A 24,499-nucleotide genomic window follows, 5' to 3' on the forward strand; every position below is an offset into this window, starting at 1 on the left:
AATTATTAATTAATATTAATGTAAATATTCTATAATATTAATATAAATATTCTATTTCAAAATAGAATCTACACAATTTTATATGCATCAATATAATATTAGTAATTCATTATATTAATAATGTAAAATGAGTTATTATTGTGATAAGCGAACAATTAATTCTACAAATAACAAATAATGGCAATTTTCTATATTATCTTACCTTTGATTTGATTCATTTGTATGAAGCTTTTTTCGGCCTATAATCAAAAATTTTGATATTTTAAAGTTTAGAAAACAATATGTCGTTCTTGAAAAAATCATCGACTGGCATTTTATAATGCAAGTATATATAAAATTGCTCTTTAAAAGTAAAATTAATTGTTTGATAGTACATACTTATCTTTCTTCGACAGTACATTGTCGTGCAATATATTATAAATGATTCTAAATTTTATATTCTTGTAAATTACTTCAAAAATATATAAGTTATATTATTAGAAGCCATATATATATATATATATATATATATATTTCACATGTACAGTAATGACATAATACTTTTAAACATTGAATAATAGTATTGATGATTATATCAAAGCAATCGGATTATCTGGTAAAATTCGAGATTCAGTCGGATAAATGGAGAGAGACTTTATTATACGAACACTGCACTGTACGATTGGCTGGAATAAATCCGCGAAGGATATTAAAGAAAAGAAAATGAAGAAAATTATAAATTCCTTTCTCTTTTTACTACTGTCAATTATTCCTCAATAAACTCTCTCTATTGCTTCTTGACAATTTAAGAGTTTAATATCAATTATGTGAATACATTTTGATTCATTACTTTTTCGACCCTTGTCAATGCAAATCTTTACGATATTGTGTGTTTTAAACTTTAAACGTATGATTTAATTATCGTAATTATTGTCTTAAATTCTTAAGTATCTTAATTACCCTCTATCGTCTTAATTATCTTCTTAATTGTACGCAACAGTTTACTAATTGTCTAATTTATCGCACATCTGTAAGGATTTGCATTCGATTTTTACTTGAAACAGCTATTAGCTTTAGTGAATGTATTGATTAATTAGAAAATTTGGTGTTAAATACATGAGGTACGTTATTAAGTTAAAATAAGATAATATGTTTTAATAATATAAATACATATATTTATATTATTATATATAATATATTTATAAATAATATAATCTTCATATTTATACAATATTATTTTAATATTTGGCAAAAGAAATAATATAAATTATCTTTGCATAGCGTTTCCGAAATAATCTGGAAAAATAACGCGTCAGATTTATCACGAATGGAGCTTTCATACTATTAAAGGCTCGCGAGAGACCTTCCGATCGGACGAAAGCGGCTGGCAAAAATAAAATGATAATCCATGCGGTTGGCCATTAGCTTTTTATTTACTGGCGCGATACAGGTAAAAACGTAGGTATCTACCACGAACAGCCGAGACACTGTGTCGTCCCTCATTCCCCTGCCTCTTCCCATTTTACCGTTAATTGCGACCACGTCGGAGAAAAGCGTTCCGTAAAATACGTTTATCACCTCTTAAAGTCGCGGCACCGCTGCCTTTGTGGATCCCCATTAATACGCAAATTGCAGCCGCCACAAACTCCTCGTGCCTCTCTCTTACACCCGGTTGACATCGCCCGGCGCTATCGGCCGGTCCCTTAATTAAGAGGCAATTTTCCTTTACTATTATGGAATATCTTGTCTATTCACACGTGCGTGAATAAGAATTAGAATAAAGCAGGGCAAGGTAAAACAATTGAAACCATGGTAGAAACTTGAGGAAAGAGAGGTAGAGAGGGAGAATCAACATACTATTAATATTTTTTATCGTGTCTATAAAATAAGGATAGACATTTGAGAAAATAAATAAATTCTAGACGTGTGTGATGTGTCTCTATGTAATAATATAATTTATATTTTTATTGTACGGTAAAATAATAAAAAAATGTAAATGTCATGTAAATACTTTGTCAATAACATCTTAAATTTTTATTTTATTTAAAAAAAGGAACAAATATATTATTACATAGTATTTTCGATACTTGAATATAAAACAATAAAAAATAAAATGTGCGTTCCTCTTATAAATGATTATGTCTTGTTATCGAGCTATACATTTCATTAGCCGACTTTCACAGAAAGAAGTTTCTATTCAAAATTTCTATTCTGTTCTAAAGTAACAGAAAGCATATATCGGCACCGAGAGAGATGTTGGCTCGTTTTATGGGTAGTCGTATCACAAGAGAAAGAACACAGTCTCGGAATTCCATGGTGCATCGTGCATCGTAAGACTTAAATCAGAAAGAGCATAGAATCGCGATTTTACGATCTTGGCTCAGTGCGCTCTTCCGAATTTTATGATCGCGCCGGATTACGAAGCGGTTGGAAAAATAACGTAAAAATATATTCCACGGAAGAGGAAGATATGAAAAGAACGATGTTTTTTGTCGTCCGAAGGTGTGGCCGATAATAACTCGTCGAAGTATTATTCGGTATCGTCGGCTATTATCAACCATTCAATTGTTATCACTTTGTGACTCGCGTACAGAGAGAATGTAATTTCGAACGTTGCGATATAAAATATTTTTATAGGAGAATTTTTCGTGGAATATTTTGCTCCAATCTCTCTACACACAAACACTAAATCTAATACTGTGAATATAAGGCTTTTAATGTTTATAAAAACACGCAATTATAAACTTGGCGAATAAGAGTCAAACGCGGATGTTAAAGCGTCGATTTCGTAGAAAATAATTTTTTCTGCGAAATTTTGATAAGTACACAGGGCACATATTTTTCTTGGTGTATTTACCAAGATTTTTATTCTCATTTTTGAGAATTTAATAAACCCCTCCTTACCCCCTAACGAGCATTGTTAATAAATAAATCTTCGTGATTTATTCACGAATTTGTGAAATTATAAATTACAGAGAATTACTCTCTCTTGAATGGAATTAGGGTATTATCAGTGATAAGTGGTGCTTTCAGTTATAAATATAGCATTGTAAATAGTGAAAGAAGCAATTAGATAGCGGCTGTTTCAATCAGTGATATTTTAAAATGCATCTTGTATATGCATATAATATTATAATATTTATGTATGAAATAAATTTATTATATATTTTGTTAAAAAAATATGTGACCAAGTGTCTTGTTTATTTTTTCATTATATCTTAAGAGTGAAGAAGTAATATATACTTCTGAATTTGAATATTAACTATGAAATCTTACTATTGTAATCAGCAATGAAAGAGAAGAGGCAAGTATGAATGTTTTTCACTCAAGATCAAATAAAGTACTTGCTGATCTTTGATGAAATCTTGTCACTGCTTTAATCAATATTCTTCATTGATTCGGTTCAAGAGAATGTGATTTTATATATGTGCAATATACATTTTTTTCATCAATTTCGTGGAAATTATCTCTTTTACTATTGCGTTATTTTTTTTAAGTTTAATAATAAGTATCGTCGCCCAAACTTGGTTGCAAATATGAGTATAGGAAGCAACGCATTTATTTGTTCTGTATTTTTGCCTGATGCTGTCACACATGCGTATGCACATTTCTGAAAACCTGTTTTTCTGTCTACATAATGATATGCGTGAGACGTTCCGCAGAAGCGAAATAAAAGCGAAATTTCACAGTCGAATGTCCTTTAATGGTTTGATCAGAGAAAACTTCAATTTTTTTTAAAGGAAATTTCTGTTTTTGCTATAAAATTATAATTTTTTATAATTTTGTAAATTTTTGTGTCTGTGTATATGTATGAGACTTTAATAACTTATTATTTTTTATGATAAAAAAGATCATACACACAAACTTTTATCTATAATTCATACAAGTTATACGCGAACGCTTATTCCAAAAATTAAAATGGCAGTGCAAGATAATCATATTTTTAAACTTGTTATTTAGATCTGTAACTAATAAACACAAATCGTTTGACAGAAATTTGCTAAGAGAGTATTTTGATATTATTCTTTTTGTGACGGGTATATACTTCAACTGAGTACACTTTAAACGAAACGACTCCTAGAAAGGCGTGTAAAAATGACGTTTGAGAATCGAACGTCACGAAAGGAGAGTAGGGTGTTTGTGAAAAGAGCGAGGGTCAAGTTCTCGATTTCCATTCTGTGGGTGAGACTGGTGAACCCGAGAAGTTTGTGAAACCGTCACACAAACCGTGCTTGCCAGCCGGGTCTCGCATCCTAAATAAAAGCGGTGCGACTTTTGGAATGCTAACTTTTAAGGATGACATAGTGACATACGCTCGAGCGCAGGCACGAAGTTGCTATAAATCGCCAACTTTTACCGCTCCGTTTGTTAATCCCCGCCGCGCTCAACAAAGGACATCAATCAAAGTGTTATATAACGTAACTTTCCTGGATGCGTATCTCTAATTACGAAAATAGCGATGCGTCTTAGTGAGCGATACGCGATAAGTAAAATAATTTATCGGTAAACAAGAGAGAAATAGAGAAGAAAAAGGAAAGCGAATTTATACATTTTTTTTTACAAACGCCGATCAAAGTTATAAAACTTTTATTTTTTATTTTCATACAAGATAATATATGTATAATAAATATAAGAGAAATTAAAAACTCGTATGTATATATACATATATATATATAGTGTTTCGATTAATATATTGGATTTATTTTAAGAGTGGATATAATGTTTAAAAGGCATAAAAAGAATTTATATAAATATATTCAATTTGATCTTGTTTCTATTAAAACTAGTTTCTGTAGTTACTCTTATCTTCACAAGAAGTTCTCGAAATGACTACCTCGCATCTAAACGCTTTAACATTGATCTTCTAATTCTTTCAAATACTCTTTGGATTTGTTAAAAAACTTGTTCAATTGTCTGGCGTTCTAGAGAATGGATTTCATCGTGACTTCACAAAAATGAAAGCCAAGTAAAAACATTTACAGAAGTGCATTTCTTCAATATAAGCTAATCATTTTGAATATTTATATAGGACACCTTTTTCATTCCATTCAATGTTAATATCTTGAAAGTAAACACTCTTGACGATAAGCAAGATATGTAGTTTAAAAATAATAAATATGATATTTATAGATTGTTTTCACTCTTAAATATTGGCTCTAATTGTAATATTAAAATTGGTAAAGATATTCCTTTTAAATCCGACATTGAAAAAAAGGTATGCGCCGCATGTGTCGGCTGAATAATACGGTAAGAAAAGAGAGAGAGAGAGAGAGAGAGAGAGAACGAAGCGTGACTGATGCTTGAGACGAGTGCGAGAAAGCGAGAAAAGGCGGAGAAGACGATGAGAAGAGTGGAAGAGAGAGACAGCAGGTAGAGGAGACGTACGGATAAGGGAGCGCGAGCGAAACGGTGGCGGCGGCGGCGGTGGAGGAGGAGGAGGAGACAGAGACGGAGATATTACGGGCGATCGCACCCGAAGCAGCTCTCTCGCGCCGTCCCAACTTAGTTAGCAGTCGATGCGCGCACGCCACGCGGTCCGGACGTTCGCGGACGGCGCCGCTCCTCTTCCTTCTCTACCTCTACCTCCACCTCCACCTCCACCTCTTGCGCTCTCTCCGGTGTGTCGCTTTTGTCGAACGGGGCACGTCCGACGTTTACGGAGGGAAACTGCGGTTTCCGTTCGAAAGTGAGTTTCCTCGAGCGAGCGGCCGGCAAAATTTCCGCGATCGCGATGTGACCGGCTCGAAGGCAAATCGTGCAGAAGAATCACCGTAAAATCAAATCGAGCATCTGACATAAGAATTACGCGAGTTAATCGACCTTTCGATTAAATCAACCTGCGTTTCGAATTGCGTTTCGCTCGTATTGCAATTATAGATTATAGGTATCCGTACGGTTACTGTAAGACGTGAAGACGACAGGAATCTCGCCAGGAAGAAGGATCCTAACGAGTGAGAAGTAACGGATTTTGGCAGTTATAAATAGGTAAAAAACAATTGACTTTAGTTTATAAGATTTTTTTCAGACAGCGCGCGAATATTTCAGATATTTATCACAGCTAAATAATTATTAATTATTATATTGCGGTATAGTTGCAATAATGCAGAGTTTATCTTACGCCTAGGCAAATTAGGAGAGAAGAGACAAGTGATACAAAGATGTCGGTTATTACTGTCGATGATCTGTCTCTTATCTCAATTTTACATCGTAGCATTAAGTCTTTTTACCGAGATACCGCGAGATATTAGAAATATTGGAGAATTGATAAGAAAATATTAGATATCCGGAGTATTTGGACTCCGGAGACAGGTCTGGACACTCCGGCCTCTCCGACGTTAACCGTAGATCAATCGTGTAATGTCGGCGACAGGATGGCGTTTATTAATATCTTCGTGACAGGCAAGTGACACATGTGCATAGTGCGTAGACGCACACGGCGTACTCCAAATGTCGGCTGCGCCGAGCTCATTTTTTTTTTTTTTTTTTTTTTTTGTGACATAACGATAAATCATGGTAATTCCTCGAATCGCGTTTAATGAAGCTTCTCCTTTCGATGCGATCACTTGCATGAGACGAAGACTGCGATGAGTCACACTTTTCGAATGCGATATAATTCTCCGCCCGCGAATCGTAAAAGTTGCAAGAAGACTGAAACGACACACCCGTTTTCGCGACTGCTGCAGAAAAGTTTGACGTATAAGGGAAGAGCGTGATGCGCTGCACTATCGATCCTTTTGTGTTGCGAAAGAAGTTTCGCTGCGATGATATCACCACTCTTCGTAAAGTTCGGGAAAAAGTTTGGAAACGCACGATCAAATTAGTAATTTAAGTATATGAGTCAGCCACGAGGCTATTATCCCTGCGATAATCATTTTCCATTATCGTAACGTAAAATTGATTTCTTTTTCTATTTAATATCTATGCGCTATATCATATTAGAGAATATGACGTCATTGATAAAATACGTAAAAATTCTATTCCTTATTGTATAAAACGTAGCATACATAACTATTAATAATAATAATAATAATAATAATAATATTTATATTATTGTATTTACTTAATAATAATTTTTTTGAGGGTATATAATTATCAACATAATTTTTCCTTATTATAAATAATTTTGTAGTGTGAAGGAGAAAAAGATATATAATTCTTTCAAAAAGATCTGCATAAGCCTGAGAGAGTTTAGCGTTTAATCTTGGAAGATTTTTTATTTCTTCAATTTAGTTACTTATGTCAGCTGACATCATTCGAAACGCACAATCTCTGTCCATCTCATATGTATATTGTACAATAAAATCGAGAGCATGAGAGACGCGAAATTCAGAGATGAGATCATTGCATGTGCACGAAAGTAGGCGTTTGGGCGGTTCAACGAGCGGCATGGCGAAGGTCATGCTTAAGTCATCGAGCATGTTAACATTTTTATTCTTACCCCGGCGAGAAATGATACGTGGGAGAGGATGGCTGCGCATATCTCGATTGGGAGACATGTTTCCGCGCGAAACCTTTTTCTTATCTATACGCATTATTTGCATAATCCTCGTTTCCGACGTGTACCCCCAATTTGTCAGAGACGCCGCGTTGCAAGAGATGCGACGAGAGCTGTAAACGTGTTTACGAAAACTATTTTCGGCTCGCGCCGACATCACCGCGAAGGAGTTGGATAGATTGCGAAGTTACGTACGTCAAAGATGCGGAGACAGTGACGAAGGCAAGCTATTGTCACGGGCGTCGCAACTTAAGACGCTTCTAATTAACCAATTAGCCTGCGACAAGTGAGATTTGCGTCACATCTGTTTGCGACGAAGAATGTAGGTTTCCTTGTATGTGTGTATATTCTATGCTGCCGCAAACTTGCGAGCGTAGGCGGGTGGTCTTTTGTCGCGCAGAAGTTTGTTATTTTCTCATTATTTCACGATCAAATTGCCGCTGTAATGTTACGTTTTGTTGTGACAAATTACTTGACATGTCGCTTGCTAAAACAATATACTCTTCCTCATGTGTAGAATTACTGAAATATTATCGTGCGTTGTGCCATTTTAATTATTTTACACATTATTCTGTTTTTAAATTTTCATATTTTGTTATCCACGAATATATGCTTTCTTTCGCACTTAAAAGGTAAAATAAGTTTTTTGTAAGAGCAATACTATTTTTTTATCATTTATATTCCACATTCGAAATTTTATATCATGAGAAAAACACGCAGAATTACATTTACTCTCGCGTATTACACCGAGACCTATTTGGTAAACAAGTTTCAGATAATATTAAATATATAATGAAGATAACTTAATTTTAATGAAATTGCGAGTTGAGTAAATATTTTCACAACCCCTTTCGTGCAAATGTAGCGATATATTACATAAATTTTGTTGTCAAGGTTACAAAACGAGATATCAAGTGCACCTGACTCGACACCTTGTTGCTCGTAATTTCTATGCGTCAGCCGCGACATTAAAGTATATCCGCGATTAATTATTTATACACATTCAAAGACAAACAGATGGAATTATTAACTTACAATAATCTGCCGATGACGATTACTACTTAAGTCTGCTGATGATCATTTTTTGATGTCATATCTAAAAACTTTTAATGATCATTTTTTAAATAACTGAATGTGAACTATACAGATTTTTGCACAATTTTAATTTCTTATATTTTTTAAGTTAATAATTATAAGTAATGTTGGAAAAATTAGTCTAAAGTTTTGGAGTAATGTATTAGAGATATTTTTGATATCTTTATGAAAAATCTTTTATTAAAAGACAATAAAAGATAAATAAAGATGTTGATGTAACATAGTGAATTTTAAATAATCAATAATTATTATGTACAGGCTGACGTGTAAAATATCATTAAAATTATTAGAAATTAATCAAGCTTAAAAAAACATAAATATGATTTTATTGATTTTCGAAAATAAAACCTGATGCAAAAAAAAATTTATTCTGCGTTTTTATTTTTGCTGGAATCATTTTTTTATTAATTTTCTAATTTACTTTGTATATTTAAAAGATGTATGTTTTTAAAGAATACGAATTTTACTTGATATTATTAATTTTTATATTATTAATATTTCCGAAAATATTTCCTTTCGGTCCTTATATGGGCATATTATATTATATCATTTAAAATATGCAGAACTCAGCTCGTCTTGTGTATGGATCTGAGAAATTAATCTGCTTGCAGTTTTTGATCGCGAAGCGTTATGCTATGCTGAATATAAACGACGTTGTCTGGAGGCGATAAATTTTATTATGATAAAACTGCTGCAGACTTTGCGTTAATCCGAACGTGTATCATACAACATAGCGATTAATTAAGCGAGATGATTAGATATGCAAATTCGTCGCCACCTCATTGAACGATTTTGATTGAACTAATCAAAGTTTCTACGCATTAATGGAATACGTTTTGCAGATACGTCGAAACTTTATCCGCACTCTATCAGATTGTTTTCGGCATCTATAATTATTTCATCATATAATTATTATTTCACTACGAGAACTACGAGCTTACCCAAAAACCATCTTTGCTTCCGTAATAGTAACAGTTATGTTGGCTAACGAAGCAATTAATTAATGCATTCATCAGATATGCAAATTAAAAAGTTTTACTTTAAGCGAGAGAATTAATTCCCAAGCTTTTGAATCTATCTACAAAGTCTTGATACGTGCACGAAGCACGTTTTATCTCGATTACGTTATACAATTATATATCATTGTAGAAAGCAAATACGATATGTTATAAAAATTTGACGCGCGAGTTTTATAATTTTATTTCGAGCGTACGTGTTAAAATCAAATTATGTTGCTAAATTAATTGAAAGGAAATCTATAATCCCGTGTTTAAAGAAGCTGTATAAAAAAATATCTTTTGTCTCGAGAAATAAAAATAATATTAGTTAAAAACTTTTTTAATTCGATTTTAATAGTCATGTTGGACATATAATATAAAAAATTGTTTTGAAGTGACATTAATCGTCGCGATTTAAAATTCTTTTACGCACTTAACTTTATTTTTAGATCGTTGTTGAGGACCTTGTTCTGTTATCGTTCGCGTGAGTGATCCTTTCGGAAGTTGGTTAACCAGCTCTGGGGTCGTAAGTCTCTGTATATGGGTGGGATCTCTCTCTCTCTCTCTCTCTCTCTCTCTCTCTCTCTCTCTCTCTCTCTCTCTCTCTCTCTCTTGTGTTTAGACCACATGCTTCGCACACGTGTCACGTTATTATGTCAATCGTTAACACATGCATAAATCCATAAACGGCGAAGGAACTTTGGTATGCTACGAGCGCCACCGGATAAAGATAGATACCAGTCGTTAACATAAATTGTCGTCAGCTGGAAAATATTTCCGCGACATTTGCATGTTTCCGACTAGAGAGAAAAATATTTCTCTTGAATCTATATTCTATTCTATATTCGTATAATATATATATATATATATATTTGTGTGTGTGAGAATAAAATATTTGTCAAATATCTTTCTGTATAAAAAGTAACGCGATTGATAAAACGAAAGCAAAGACAATAAATGGCAACGCGATTCTTTTTCACATATGTTTCACAAATGTTAAACATTTATATTTAATAATATGTTAAAAATATTTATCATTTGAGAATATAATAATTAAGTTTATATATTATTGATATACATATAATTATGATTATGATATGTGATAACCTACAAACATTTTTGGATGTTTGTATAATAATCATTTTTGTTAATTAATATTAAACTACCGAAACACGCGTAATTTGCAATATAATCTCTGCATAAACATATGCGAGTTATTTTACCATTTCCGGTTTGCACACTGAAATCTGAGTTGCGGCAGCGTTAGCATTTTTTTCTTCAGCATTAGGATTGTTACGAGACTCATTTTTTCCAGCATAATTACATATTTCCAGCATAAAGTCTGTCATTTTCACGTATCACGTATAACGAGATTTTACCAAAAAATTCAAGCGTAAATCAACGTTTTTAGCGAGAAAAAGCATATATCTCAACGTTCGTATCTTTGGACAGAATGTGCATAAAGGATGTACATAACCGCAAGATGTCAAATGTAAATTTACTATTGTCGTCAATTAGTTGCATGTAACGTTGATAGTAGAAAATTTCAATCATCCAAAAATCTGGTTACAAAAATATATAAAATATAAATAACAATTTTTTTTGAATTTAGATTCTCTCTGTGCATAGAATAATTTAAAGAAGCAAGTAAAAGAGATATCCATCTTTCTTCATCTTTTTTTTCTCTTTCTTGATATTATAAAATATGATTAGTTAATATTTCCTTAAAAGTGATTCATGAAAACTTTGTTCAGAAAACAGAGTCCTCAGTATTAGTTATGAACAACGACATAGATATCTCTGTATATAAGGATTTTTTTACAGGCTCACTCTTCAAAATCCTCTTTGCGTAATTAAGACTCAAGATATCGTATCTCGTGTCACCTGGATGCGCACAGACGACTCGTTATTAGATATTTCTCTCAAGTGACGGACTCTTTTCCCGTCGGAGAGAAACCGTCTTTTGCCTCTTTCAATATCGCGGAGGTTGAGTTTGCCTTTTAATGAATCCACTGTTTCTGGCGTCGAGTACATTGACGAGACGTAGCTAATGTTTCCGGCTGCCTTTAGTCGAGAAAAGAATACTGCGCGAATATTCCATTGTTTCATTACAGACAGCCATCTCGTGTAGCATAACATAGCCAAAGAATTTTTTTTTTTCTCATTACTTTTGTTTATACATATATTCTGGGAGCAAAAAAAAATTCTTAATACACGTTAAGAATATGTATGAATAATTTATTCAAAATTAGCTATAATTGTATGACGGACTACAGTTGTAAATTGTTACACCTCTTTTACACATATACACACGAGGTACGTTTTTCGTTATTTGCATTAAACGCGAAGCTACTAGCAGAAATTCAATACCACCGTCGCGTCGAGAGTGTTTATATTGATTGGCGATATTTGAAGAGAGGAAACCTTCCGCTTTCTCGTATCTCGTGTCTTTATCTACTTGTGTCCTCCGTTTGAGGCCGTGCTCTCTTCCGATGAGAGAACGGTGCACAAACACTGGCACTGTAAGGGTGCTGAGCTCGGGACCCTTAATGGATCTACTGTTTACATCCCGGAAAAGAGTATCGGTGGATGCTCTCGCAATCATGCTGCGCTTCGAAAATCAATCCCTCTATCGCATCGCGGAGCATTTCTCCGCCCGCATTTTTGCGATTCGTCGAAATCGTTTCGACCGATTGCCCCGGACCAGACGGCGCCATGCCTAATGTTTATGAGAATCGTCGATGATATTCGACGAATATTACTTTCGAGTCTGTAAGAAGATCTAAAGATATATCATATTCCGAATATAAATTTAAAGAAAATGAAAAAAGGCCTTTTCTAAAATTTAACAGAGAATATTATTTAAATTGTTTGTTTTATTCGTAAAAAATACTACATTATAAATGATATTTTACTCTACTACTGGAAATTATTTTTTTGATATGCTCTATATTCTAGATAAATAAAAAATTTAATTGTTTCACGCGCGAAAATCCTTATTTACAGTTTTTTGTAAAAAGTACATATGTATATAAAAAATAAATATTGAAGAATATAAAATTTTTTTTTATTTTTGGTGTTTCTCTTTGAGCATATAAATTATTCGTACGTAACAAATATATTTTTTCAACCGAATGATATTTAACGAAGCGAATTTTTCGCGGTATTTGAAGTCATCACTTATTTTGTGTATTTAAAAAAAAAAAAAAAAAAAAAAAAACGTGGAATGAAACGCGATACATCATTATACTGCAGTTAATATAATTCACCGAATCGCAAATACTGCATACTTATGAGCACCGATTCTGTTGCAGTGCTCTCTCTGTGCTTATAACTAGATACGCAAATTAAGTGAATTTAAAAGACTGACGAATTCCAAAAATATTAATATCGAAGTGAGATCAACGTACGCATCTCGTTAAAACCAGCTTTGTTCTCGAATTATGACAATATCCATTGCCTCGTTACTAATCAGCGTAATTACCTGAAATATTCCCATAGGACATTTCGCATAAATTTCACCCCGAAATGCTTGTTCGGCGCATATATATATATATATATATCTCTCTCTCTCTCTCTCTCTCTCTCTATCTGTCTCTATCTCTATCTCTCTCTTTATCTATAACTCGTTATTATGAAATCTCGTAATTTGATTTTCCGTGTCGAAACACACACAGAAAAGTTGGACGTTAGCCTTATACGAACCTGTCCTGTTGAATTGAATTGATTTAATTGTTTGTCGAATTAAAACTTTTACTTTTCCATTAAACCGTACTTGTAATTAATTTCGTGATAATGATTTCCGCACAGTGAGTTCGGAAAAAGAGTCGCATTGCGGAAACTATAGTCGCACAAAACGGCTTTCATTATTTTTCTTTAATTACTTTTCCATTACTGAGTTCTCCCGTGACGGTCGAAAGTAAAGCTTGTCCTATTGAGGACACCGTGCACTTAACATCTTAAGAAGAAAATAGGAGAAGTAATCGCAAATTGCCGTGATAGCAGTATTCGGCAACAAGTGCAATTGAATTTTCCAGTCGCGATTTTAGTTTAGAATTAAAAATATAAATAATGAATTTATGTTTGTAATATAATGAATAAATAATGAATTTACATTTTAAATATAAACAAAATTAATTTATTATTCATTATTTTTTAATCCCTATGCATATTATTTCTCATAAACGTATTATACAAAAAATATAGTTACGAAAATTATAAACACGTGGAATAAAGAAAGATACGGTGCGAGAGAGGATTAATAAAAAAATCGAAAAATATATGACAGATATATTTGTTGGCAGAAGTCTAATATATTTTATTTCAATTGTTTTCAAACTTTCAATCGAATGGAAAGTTTTTTGCATCTTTATATTTAGCATCAATACATTCCATCGTGTTTTATGACCTGGAATGCATCTTTTGTGTTTCATATTGTAATTGAATATTCTTTTTGCAAAGCTCTTTCAATTAAATTGAGATTAGATTAAATCTAATTGCATAGCCGAGTCTTTCCCTTTCGCGTGTACAATCGCAATAAGCATTAAATGTCGTGATTCTTATCAAGAGTCATATTTTTATCGGCGCTTCCGGTAAATTTTCTGGTAGCTTTAGCAAGTTCGAGAGAGAGAGAGAGAGAGAGAACGATGGCCATTAAGAGAGATTGTGCGACCGAACATCGATTCTCCCTCTTAATTCGGGAGGAAATGACATTACTGCGCCCCTGCCACCGACCGGTGCCCACTAATATCATCGTCGGACCATGAAATTCCCAGCTGGAAACGGCTCGCAGTATTCCACGGACGTTAAAGCCCCGTAATTGCATCGTCGCAAGCGAAATGCACGAAATGGTCGGCCTCGCTCGAGAAAACGCGGTGATCAGTGCGCATTTCCACGTTATCTTCTCGCGCTGCTAGCTCGCCAAATGTTAATTAACCGTGAAAGCGGTCGTGAAGATCGTAGATCTACTTGGCGCGCGCGCGAATTCTTTCGATGTAAGATGGAAGGGAAGTTTCCGTTCGGTTGAAAAAGATATGATTCCAATAAAATATATATTTTATTGGATTTGTAACAAATATTTATAAAGACATTTTTTTCTTTATTATAAATTAATTTTTTTATACATCTGCTAAATGAGAGATATGTTTACTATCTTACAAGTAATTTTATTATTTGATATGTATATAATTAATTATTTATATTAGATATTTATATTATTATGAGTGTTACAATACACATAGGCACGGTTATTAATTATTATAAACACTAATTATTACGGATTATAATTGTATTGTAATGACGGCATGACGTAATTATTTCCAAACCGAGAAATTCCGTCTACGTTCCAGTCTTTCGTAGAGTTTCAGCGTATTTTGGTTGCCGGTTTCAACCTCGCTTACTAAATTTAGTTCGTTGTCCGAAGCCACCATCTTGGAATAATCCTCTTTCGGCGTTTAAGCTATTTCGAAAGCTCTTTAAGCTTCGGGTATGCTCCTTCATATCCCTCATCGTTGCTCTCTGTCTCAAGGACTGGACTTTAAAGTCTGATTCACACGCAACTGCAAGTGCTTAGCGGCAATGATCTCGAGTACGTGATGAGATTTCATGATTTCCTACAGCGATATTTTGTGAGTTTCAATCTGCATAGTTCATTGGCTCTTATGTCACTTGACTGATAACATAATTCAGACACTTATCTTGTTGCGTACAAAAAATTATATTACCTTAATAATTATATAAATATAATACAGGAATATATTACTCTATCCTGTGCTTAAAAAATTTGATTTTATTTCAGATTTTTTTCTGAATTTATCTCTCTTAATGGTTAAAAAATCATCGATTAATATTACAGAATGGAAAAATAATGAAAATAAATGATGTAATTTTTAAGTGTATTCCGACGAATTATATATTTAAATCTATGACAAAAAATCTATGAAAAAAAATTACGTTTTCACGTATATACTTAATCGCGATATCCATTGTCTCTGGGCACAGAGAAAAATTGTATCCTCGTAATATTTTCCGACAGAAGAGTCATGGCGAATGTTATTTTACCAGAATATGTTTTAAATATCGGCCAAAACACGCGTCGCGAAAGAAGGATTTGTCTGACTCGTCCGCATTTTTTGAAAACCGCGGATGAGTATATTCACGGTCCGTGTATCGCGGAACAGTGCAACAACCTCCCGGTGGTTATTTCGGGGTGGGTCTCGTGTCATGGAACACGCCCGTGCGAACTGCGCGGGCTCTGCAAGAGATACACACGCGCGTGTATCTCCCGGAAAATTAATTTGCCCGGGTCGCGCCCGGGATGCATATACATATACGCGGACTGTTCGTTCTAATCGGCCGGACGTCGGAAATCTGACTTTGCGCGCACGGAAGTATGCGTTAGCAATACACTCGCAAGTAACTGGATAGGTTGAATCGTGTCGAAGGATAATTTAATGACCTGATGTAGAAAAAAAGGGGTGAAAGAATAGCCAGTATATCGAGAGAAGTGGAGGACGAAAATAAAAAATCGATATATTAAAAGTTTAAAGGCGGTTACGTGAGTCTAACGTATAAATATCTTTCTATTCTCTAGTAGTTTTTCTAGAGAATAGATAGCTTTAAAATCACATGTTTGTAATTTTTATTTTTAAATTACACGCGACTTGAATCATATATTAATTTTAATATTTATGAATGAAATATTGTTAGTGATAGATACAATATTTAAAAAAAGGAATGAAAAGAGAGAGAGAGAGAGAGAGAGAGAGAGAGAGAGAGAGAGAGAGAGAGAGAAGAGAAAGAAAAGAGAAGAGATAAAATAAAGGAAGAGGATTTTAATGATGAAATAAAATTCCATCCAATATGTTTGATAACTTTTTGAAAAATGTAGTAATAATTTTAAATTTATTCTTAGAATATGATGTAAATTTTTATATCCACAGTATCAACAGTATACATATATATATATATATATATATATATATATATATATATATATATATATATATATCTGTAACATATTACAATATTACAAAATGGTTATTACTGCTGTAATGACATCATTGATTTCGCCACAACAATTACCAGGCCATTTTGGTCAGATTAGGATGAACACTGATTTGATCAGACATTCGTAAAATACGTACTAGGTGTAATGTGTTACTCACTGTAAAATCGCATTAGGTACATAACCGATAACCGCAAACCGCGATAACAACATCGTATTGTGTTGCTTGTTATATATTATACAATATACATATATGTGATGGATATGCATCACATAAATTATGTGCTTCTTTTTTAGTTATAGATATAGTTTGCCAATTAAACATACAATTGCCCTACATTTCTTATATAGACAATCCACAAATCACATATAATGATCATTATATATTAATATAAATATATATATATATATAAATCATTAGTTTATTCCATAATACTGATTTTATTTCAATAAATATTTGTTGTAAGTAAAAACATTATAATTTTTTATAAAACAGAACATCTAATTTTAATCTATTTATAATTATATTTTCAATCTACTTATGTCTTATATACTTACTTAAATACCTTGAGTTTACATCCTCATTCTGTGCCCGTATTTTGTTCGAACCGTTATTCGTTTAACACTGCGTGTGGGCACTTCCGTGGATTTACATCGCTGGCTCTAGCAATCCGGGCCGTATTTTAGTTCACGTTTTCTCATTTATACAAGATCATCTTCACCTTTCGATTTTTTACGGGTAAATCCATCCGTGATTACATTCCGTTCCCGTCAATAATCTGGAGTCCATTAGTTTAAAGCGGTCGTTGCCGCTGCTGTTAACGAACTCGCGGATAATCAATTTTCGGGAGGCAATTATTAGCTTTACTCGAGCGAAGTGGTTTCCACGTCACGGGTGTGTTCGTCGTCCGCAAGATCCTTTAATGCCTCCCCCTCCCTTCCAGCACTCTCCTGGATGGTTAATATCAATTTTCCTTGCCTCTCTTGCCGACCGGCGGGGCAATATCAATTTTCCCTACCGCGGAGTGGGAGATTTTCGTCCTTTATTACGTCAGCAATCATTCATCAGTTCGACACTTTCTTAATCGTCTGGAAATTACTTTTTCATGCGATTCTTAATATTCTAGTAAGTGTCAATTTTGACGAATTACCGTTCCCTCGTTCTTGATTTGACGCGCCATTATAAGTCCGAGTTTTAGTAGAACTGACATAAGCAACGATAAAAATGTTATTTTTTCGCAGATTACGACTCTGAATCCAATAATTGCAACAAACATTAGATTTACGTAAGAAGTGAGAAACTTAACAATTTCTCTATCTAATATATATCAAAATTAATGAGTCTTAAACTTTATTTCTCTTTATTTTTATTTAATTTATTTTATTTAAACTTTACTTAAATAGCTGTGTGTGTAAAATCAATAATGATTCATTCGTGACTCATGGAGTACAGGACATTTAGCGAACAGAAAAATACGATAACTTTTATTAACATTGTGTAAAATTTGTGAACAATTTTAATTTAAATGGATGTTTTTTATTAAAAAATTTTTTTTATAATAAAATTAAATTAAAAATTTATTAAACAATATTCAAATAAAAGAACAATACTTTTAAATAATCGTGCGCGTTTTATATGATTTTTAATTTTTAAATTATTTAAGATTCAATATATTATTTAAAATAAAAAATATAAAGTTTTTTTATTTTTAAACTTGTCATATTCAGTTAACAGAAAGGATTTAAAATTTTTTTACGAAATTATAATAGTATATATATATATATATATATATATATAAAATAATTTTTAATTTTTAATTATTTAAATTTAAAATTAAAAATTAAATTTTTCCGAAAAAAAAATTTAATTTTAATATATTTTTTTTTTATATATTTTATTTTAATATAATATCGCGAAAAAAGATATATATATTGTATTTTATTTTTCGATTCGCTAGACTCCTGTAATTTTTTATATGTTGCTCTTTATAGTTATGTTTAATTTTTCTCTCATAAGTTTCACATTTTCAAAATATTATTGAAATCTTTATTTCCCTGCTTCACATAAACTACATGATAGATATTTGAAATAGGACAGTTTTACATATATAGAAGGATTTTAATTAGAGGCTATATTTCGAATGTGTTCTTATGTTCGCACAAACTTTTTTCATTATTCCATTTAGTGGAAATCTATGTCGTAATCATAGATTAAACATTTCGGGAGCACTTCAGTGTGCACATTGATGAAAGTCGAATATCGAGACACGACTGAAATTCACAGAGGGGAAAATAAAAAAAAAAAAAAAAAAAAAAAAACCACATATCTCTCATTCGCTTTGATTGCGCGTCGCTCATCCGTCGAATCCCACGAACGAATCATTAAAAGCTTTAACGAACCGTTGCACGTAATCAACGGATCCAACCGAAAGCCGGCCGTTCCTCATTTTTCCCGAAGTGGAACTGTTAACGTGGACTCGGCCCATCTTTGAGAGTATGCACGAAATTGGCCATTAAGCCTGACAATGCGTTTTTCTCCCCCTTTTTTTTTTACCAGCAAAGTACTCGGTGAACAAAATACCGCTGGCAGACCTTAATAACTATATATTGTGCCTTGACACTTGGGCGCAGATGATTTCAATCATCTGATCACATATCTTGAAACCTTTGAAATATAATTACGTTTGAAAAAAAGTCATGTTGAATATATCATCAAGTGTGTTGAACTTTGACATTAAATATGAAAGGTCATAAAACTTTTGTAGTTATACATTCAAGAAATTAAGAGGGGAAGTTTATTGAAGATGTTTTTTTTTTCAGTATTATTAAATAATCATAAAAAATGTATATAATAATGGATCCTATGTTTCATTGAAATTAAGCGAGCTTTTTCGCATTAGAGAACAGTCTGACTTATAAAAGCAGATCTCTGAAACGTGCTTTTTTACCGTTCCTTTTCGTTAAAATATATCGATAACATTTAATAATGTAATTTAAAATACTTTTCCACTGACAATAGATTCTGCGACAATTGATCAAAGTTTCAATAGTCATTTATTAATTCAAGAATCGGAAATGGAGTGTTCGAAAAATTGTACAAGTGTACTTTATCAAATGCGAGTGACACGGCATGCGAAAAAATCGAGTTATTCCCACGTATATTGGCGAAAAGAATGCCATATGATTCAATACGCTGGTAACATGACTGCGCAAAATGGATAAATGGAATTTAAATTAAGATTCGCGTGCACATTGGCTAATTCGCCATGAACGGAGAAAGGAGAGCGCTATGTAAATCCGCGAGATTTCCATAAAACAATTATACCCAAGTTACCGTTGTTTACTGGCCGAGCTAATGCCGCGTACGTATAAATCCCATCCGGGTCTCCCGCTAGAACCGTGTAAACGCGAATCTCGACGCTATTAGCATTTGCACGGACATCATTAGCTCTTGTAATGGTTAATTAATTCGAATCCTCTGACCTTCTGTCCAACAACTTGACCGCGTGCACATCACATTATAGCTTATTTGTCGACCACTCTATTTGTTTTTTTATTTTTTAGTGTAATATTTTTAATCCGAGAAATCTTTATCTTTTTATTTTAATTCGATGACTTGTTTCATGTAACAGTTATGTTTTATACCTTGTGAAATTTTATCTAGCTACGCAATATTATTAAATGAGAGAATTTTTTTTAATTAATTACAGTTTGTAGGAAAATTAAACATTAACCATGCATTTTAAGATAATAGACTTCCGAGTTCGAACGTATACATGGAATCCTAGGATTTCTAAGCGCAATTTAGATCTATGAGACTATGTAGCTTAATCTGCAAGATTAGTCGCGAGATCGTTCCGATTTACCGTCGCGATAAATTAAAAGGATTAGCCAAATCCACGCGTGATGTGTAACACATAGGTTTCGAAAATTACTCTCGTTCCTGTAATAATTCATCTAGAGTGATACGCATTTATCATGAACGACGTATCTGATCCGGGCAATAATTCGGCCGCGTCTTCCTCCATCAATGGGACATGCGAGCTACCTATATATCGTTTTATGACAAACGATAATCGTGCGTTGGTTGAATTAAATATTTATTACTCCGTAAAAAATGAACTCGAGAGACACATTGTCGGGGAAGAATATCAACGGTGCCACGAGAATATCTCGGGGTACGAGTAATTAATTGAATAAGGTATAGGGTGTTCCGGCTGTAAATATCCCCGCGAACAATATTAACGTACATTCCATCGCGGCGATGCAACAAGCGCTCGAGAAACAGCTCGACGCGTGACAATAACTTTCCATCGCGTGTCCATCCCTTAATCGCGCGACCATTCATCGCCGAGCACAATCGCACAGGGCGCATAATACATAAGAGGAAGAGGGAGAGAATACGTTTGTGTGTACCTTTCCCCCATAAATACGTACATGGAATCCTCGAGACCGACAATTTACATTACCTCAAAGTTCGCGATGGCTGCACCGTGCTGGGGAGGGGGGTAGAATGCATCCGTTTCGCGATCCTCGATCTCGGATTTCAAGGGAAGGGAAAGCCTTGCGTGTTTCGCTTAAAAGCGCGATTCCCATGGGCTTTTACATCTCGAGCATATGGTGATCGATAAAGGAGGTGAACCAAAAGACGGGTATTTGCTTTATTATGCAATTTTAATATTCCCTTCTGTCGCGATCGAGAAAAATATGACAGAGTATATCGATTAGAACGGCGTGGTTGCTGGAACAAATTATAAGGTTGAAAAATATATAAGGGGTTATTTTTAACAAATATTTTTATCCATTTTTCATCCAGTTTCAAGGGATTATATATTGCGGATACCTTGGAAACGTAATGGCGTTATTTGCGATGAAATAAAGGCGAGTTCATTAAAAGCTTATATATTATATATAATAAAATTATACGATATATGTGTAATATATTACTTTGTACATGTAAAATAAATGTTTTGTTCTACACGCATTAACGCTGTTATTTGCGCATGGATAATATCGAATTGTTTGCAGCGGGAGATATTCATAAATGCGACCATTTCACCGTCATAAAGTTTCACGGGACACATATCTGAGTACTTTAAGCGTACTTGATCACGTTCTGCGGATCGCTGTGTTTACTATTACGCGAGAATCCCTCGTTTTGTCGTAAATCAATACGATTTTGCTGGCAAACAATGCTTCCTGCCATGATAGATTCGTAATGTATCCGATATATGTATGTGTAATGATATCAATATAATGTTAGATTATTCTGCAAGTTTGCACACATACACATACAATTCTGCACATATCTTTATATAGGAGATAATTTTTTATTTATTTCTTAATTAATATTCTATTAGTGGATTTAATAACTTCTACGTAAGAAATTTATATCGCACTGTACAAAAATTATGTTTATATCTCGAAAAGACATTTATTCGCGGACATTTTTATCGTTATTTATTCTTTTATTATTGAATTAATTATTAAAATTATTAATAAATTATTAATTATTAAAACAAACAATTAACTGTTGAAGCGTAAAATACTGAACGCATTAATTCCTTCAGATTACAATCATTATTAATGAATAATTTCGATAATTTTGCAAATTAAAATGTTTTAAACACGAAGCCAGCATCTAAAGCGTATATATCGCGAAAAGATGACACAAGTGTACTAAACTATCTGGAAGGATAAAATTGTTTTTATTGTAAAGATAAATAAACGGCGCACAGGTAAAAATATAAACAATTTGCTGACCGTCACGTGATGCTGAAGAGACAGACTATCCCAGTGCCGTATGTTTATGTGTCTATTAAAACGATTTCGCAATATCGGACGCGTTTAAGCGCCGACCGCGAAGCGTACGATGAAAATAATTCCGTTGGCCGCGGTTTGTAAATAACCGCGTCGCGTGCCGATTTTACACCGCGTTCTCTCCCACACGCATTCCCACGGATAACACATGCGGGAGTCGAATACAGTCAATCACGGCAATTTGCATCTCTCCTGTCTACCGCGTGTTTCATCACCTCCGCCTTTGCCCGTTCGCCCGTCTCCCCGTCTCCCTCCTCTCCTCTCCTCTCCTCTCTGTATGTTCTCATCTCCATTATCTCTATCGGCTTGTCGAATGTGCTTTGTGCCTTTGGCGCAAATCACGTCTGATTGAGATTTCAGGCCGGATTCGTGAATAGAACTTGATTTATCGGCCTATGCATATACGCACCGTCTACTGATCTCCCCTGCAGACAGGGAGCTTGCCAGAAGCAGCGAGTGCATTAAACTGCAAGGGAGCTGTCTGATTATATCTTCGACAGCCACTTTCTTTAAGATAAAGAGTTGAAGAATTTCTTTTTAATGTTGCAAGTTCGAATCTCTTAGCAGTTGAAAGCTCTGAAAATCTCATAACGCTTAGGGTAAACTCGGGTAAGATGGATAGTTTTTTAAAATGCAAAAAACATACTTTTATTTTTGTTATTTTTTAATAGTGTTTGGCATATTATTTGTACTGAAGCTTAAATTACGTAATATTCTCGAAATTAAAAGGAAAATATTTGATTGAAATTTTATATTATCAAAATAGTACAAGCATTAGCCATCTTACCCAACTTTTAAGGAAAAGATGACCATAATATTTATAAAAAAATAGTGGAAACGAAAATAAAAATTATAGGTCATATAACAATTTACATATCTTTATAATATGCCTAACGTTGATTACGATAGCTCAACTGTAATTTATTCGACGTTATTACAGTTTTTAGTGGACAAATGAAAAACTTTGCAGTCAAAAGTAAAAATATGATATAAGATTCACAATATCATTATTTTGAACAATCTATGCACATAAACTACTGTAAATATCGATTATCTTTGATAATGACTAAAAAAGCGCACTATGTAGCCGATTATTGAAAAAATTACAGCCTATGGCCATCTTTTCCTAGTTTACCCTAATAGTCCCCTCGTAATATTTTCCTATTAGCGGCGTGCATTTTTTGACAATCTGTGGTCGTTGAAATCTTTTTTAAAACTCACGGCGCCCTAACGTAATCTCTACCTAAGCACCCTCGAGACTTTTGCAAGCTTCCTTTGTCTAGAAAAGCGACGCGAAACAACAAAGTTTTCAGGAGAAATTTATGCGGCGTAATAAATTCACAAAGTTCATTCTGACGATGTTTATCGCTTCCATTACTTTTGGCGCCCGACGAAATAGCCCGGGATGTATCGAGCACGATGATAGCGCGGAAAAATATTGCCACGATATTTTATTTTAGTAAAACCGGACGATCGATGCGCGATATCGATGTTCTATCGATGAAGAAAGTTGTCGAAGCTCTCGAGAACTTCAAGAACTTCAAGAACTTCAAGAAACTAAGTTTACACGTATACTTAATCCATATATATCGTGTATAATTATAAGCGATTATTTACATACATCACCTTGAAAATAACTGTCTTATCTTTAATTAATTTTGTGATAAAATACTATAGACTTTTTTTCTCCTAAAGTTTAATATAAAACGTTATTCCCTATTTTACACACTCGCCGCTAACATTTCATTAGTTACTTCATAGTCGCCGGATAAATTTCAAAAGAAAGGCAAAAAGTCTCCAATATTACGTACATAACGTACAGGGAAAGAGGGAACGGGGGGCATTATCGATTGTCGATTCGTGAGATGGGCGCGAAAAAAATAAAAAGAGGTCGGGTACCCTTGCCAGGGGTGGAAAAGAGGAGGGGGAGGAAAGGAGGGAGACGTTTCTCTCTGAGGTACTTAGATCTAGCTCTATAACACCGCAGATGCATTACACGTCCGGTGCACCGGTTGCCGGGCGCGGCCGTTTTCGTTTTAATTCAAGTGCACGGCTGGCATTTAGCACCCGGATGGGAAAAAAAGGCTGCAGGAGCGCCGCGCCTGG

General features: G+C 33.7%; 1 protein-coding gene across 8 annotated transcripts in view; it reads left to right on the top strand.

The window, feature by feature from the left end:
• Positions 1-24,499, top strand: part of C3g (C3G guanyl-nucleotide exchange factor) — a 69,645-nt gene that overhangs the window by 30,422 nt on the left and 14,724 nt on the right. Inside the window, exon 1 of one of the 8 annotated variants that reach the window (XM_072896924.1) lies at positions 4,788-5,964. The exons of the other annotated variants lie outside the window; for them this stretch is intronic. The gene's annotated coding sequence lies outside the window, so the exon portion shown is untranslated. Of the gene's footprint in view, positions 1-4,787; positions 5,965-24,499 lie in introns of those variants that run through there. 8 annotated transcript variants of the gene reach the window in all.

The sequence above is a fragment of the Anoplolepis gracilipes genome, chromosome 1 (assembly GCF_047496725.1).
Source record: "Anoplolepis gracilipes chromosome 1, ASM4749672v1, whole genome shotgun sequence".
Classification (NCBI taxonomy): Eukaryota; Metazoa; Arthropoda; class Insecta; order Hymenoptera; family Formicidae; genus Anoplolepis; species Anoplolepis gracilipes.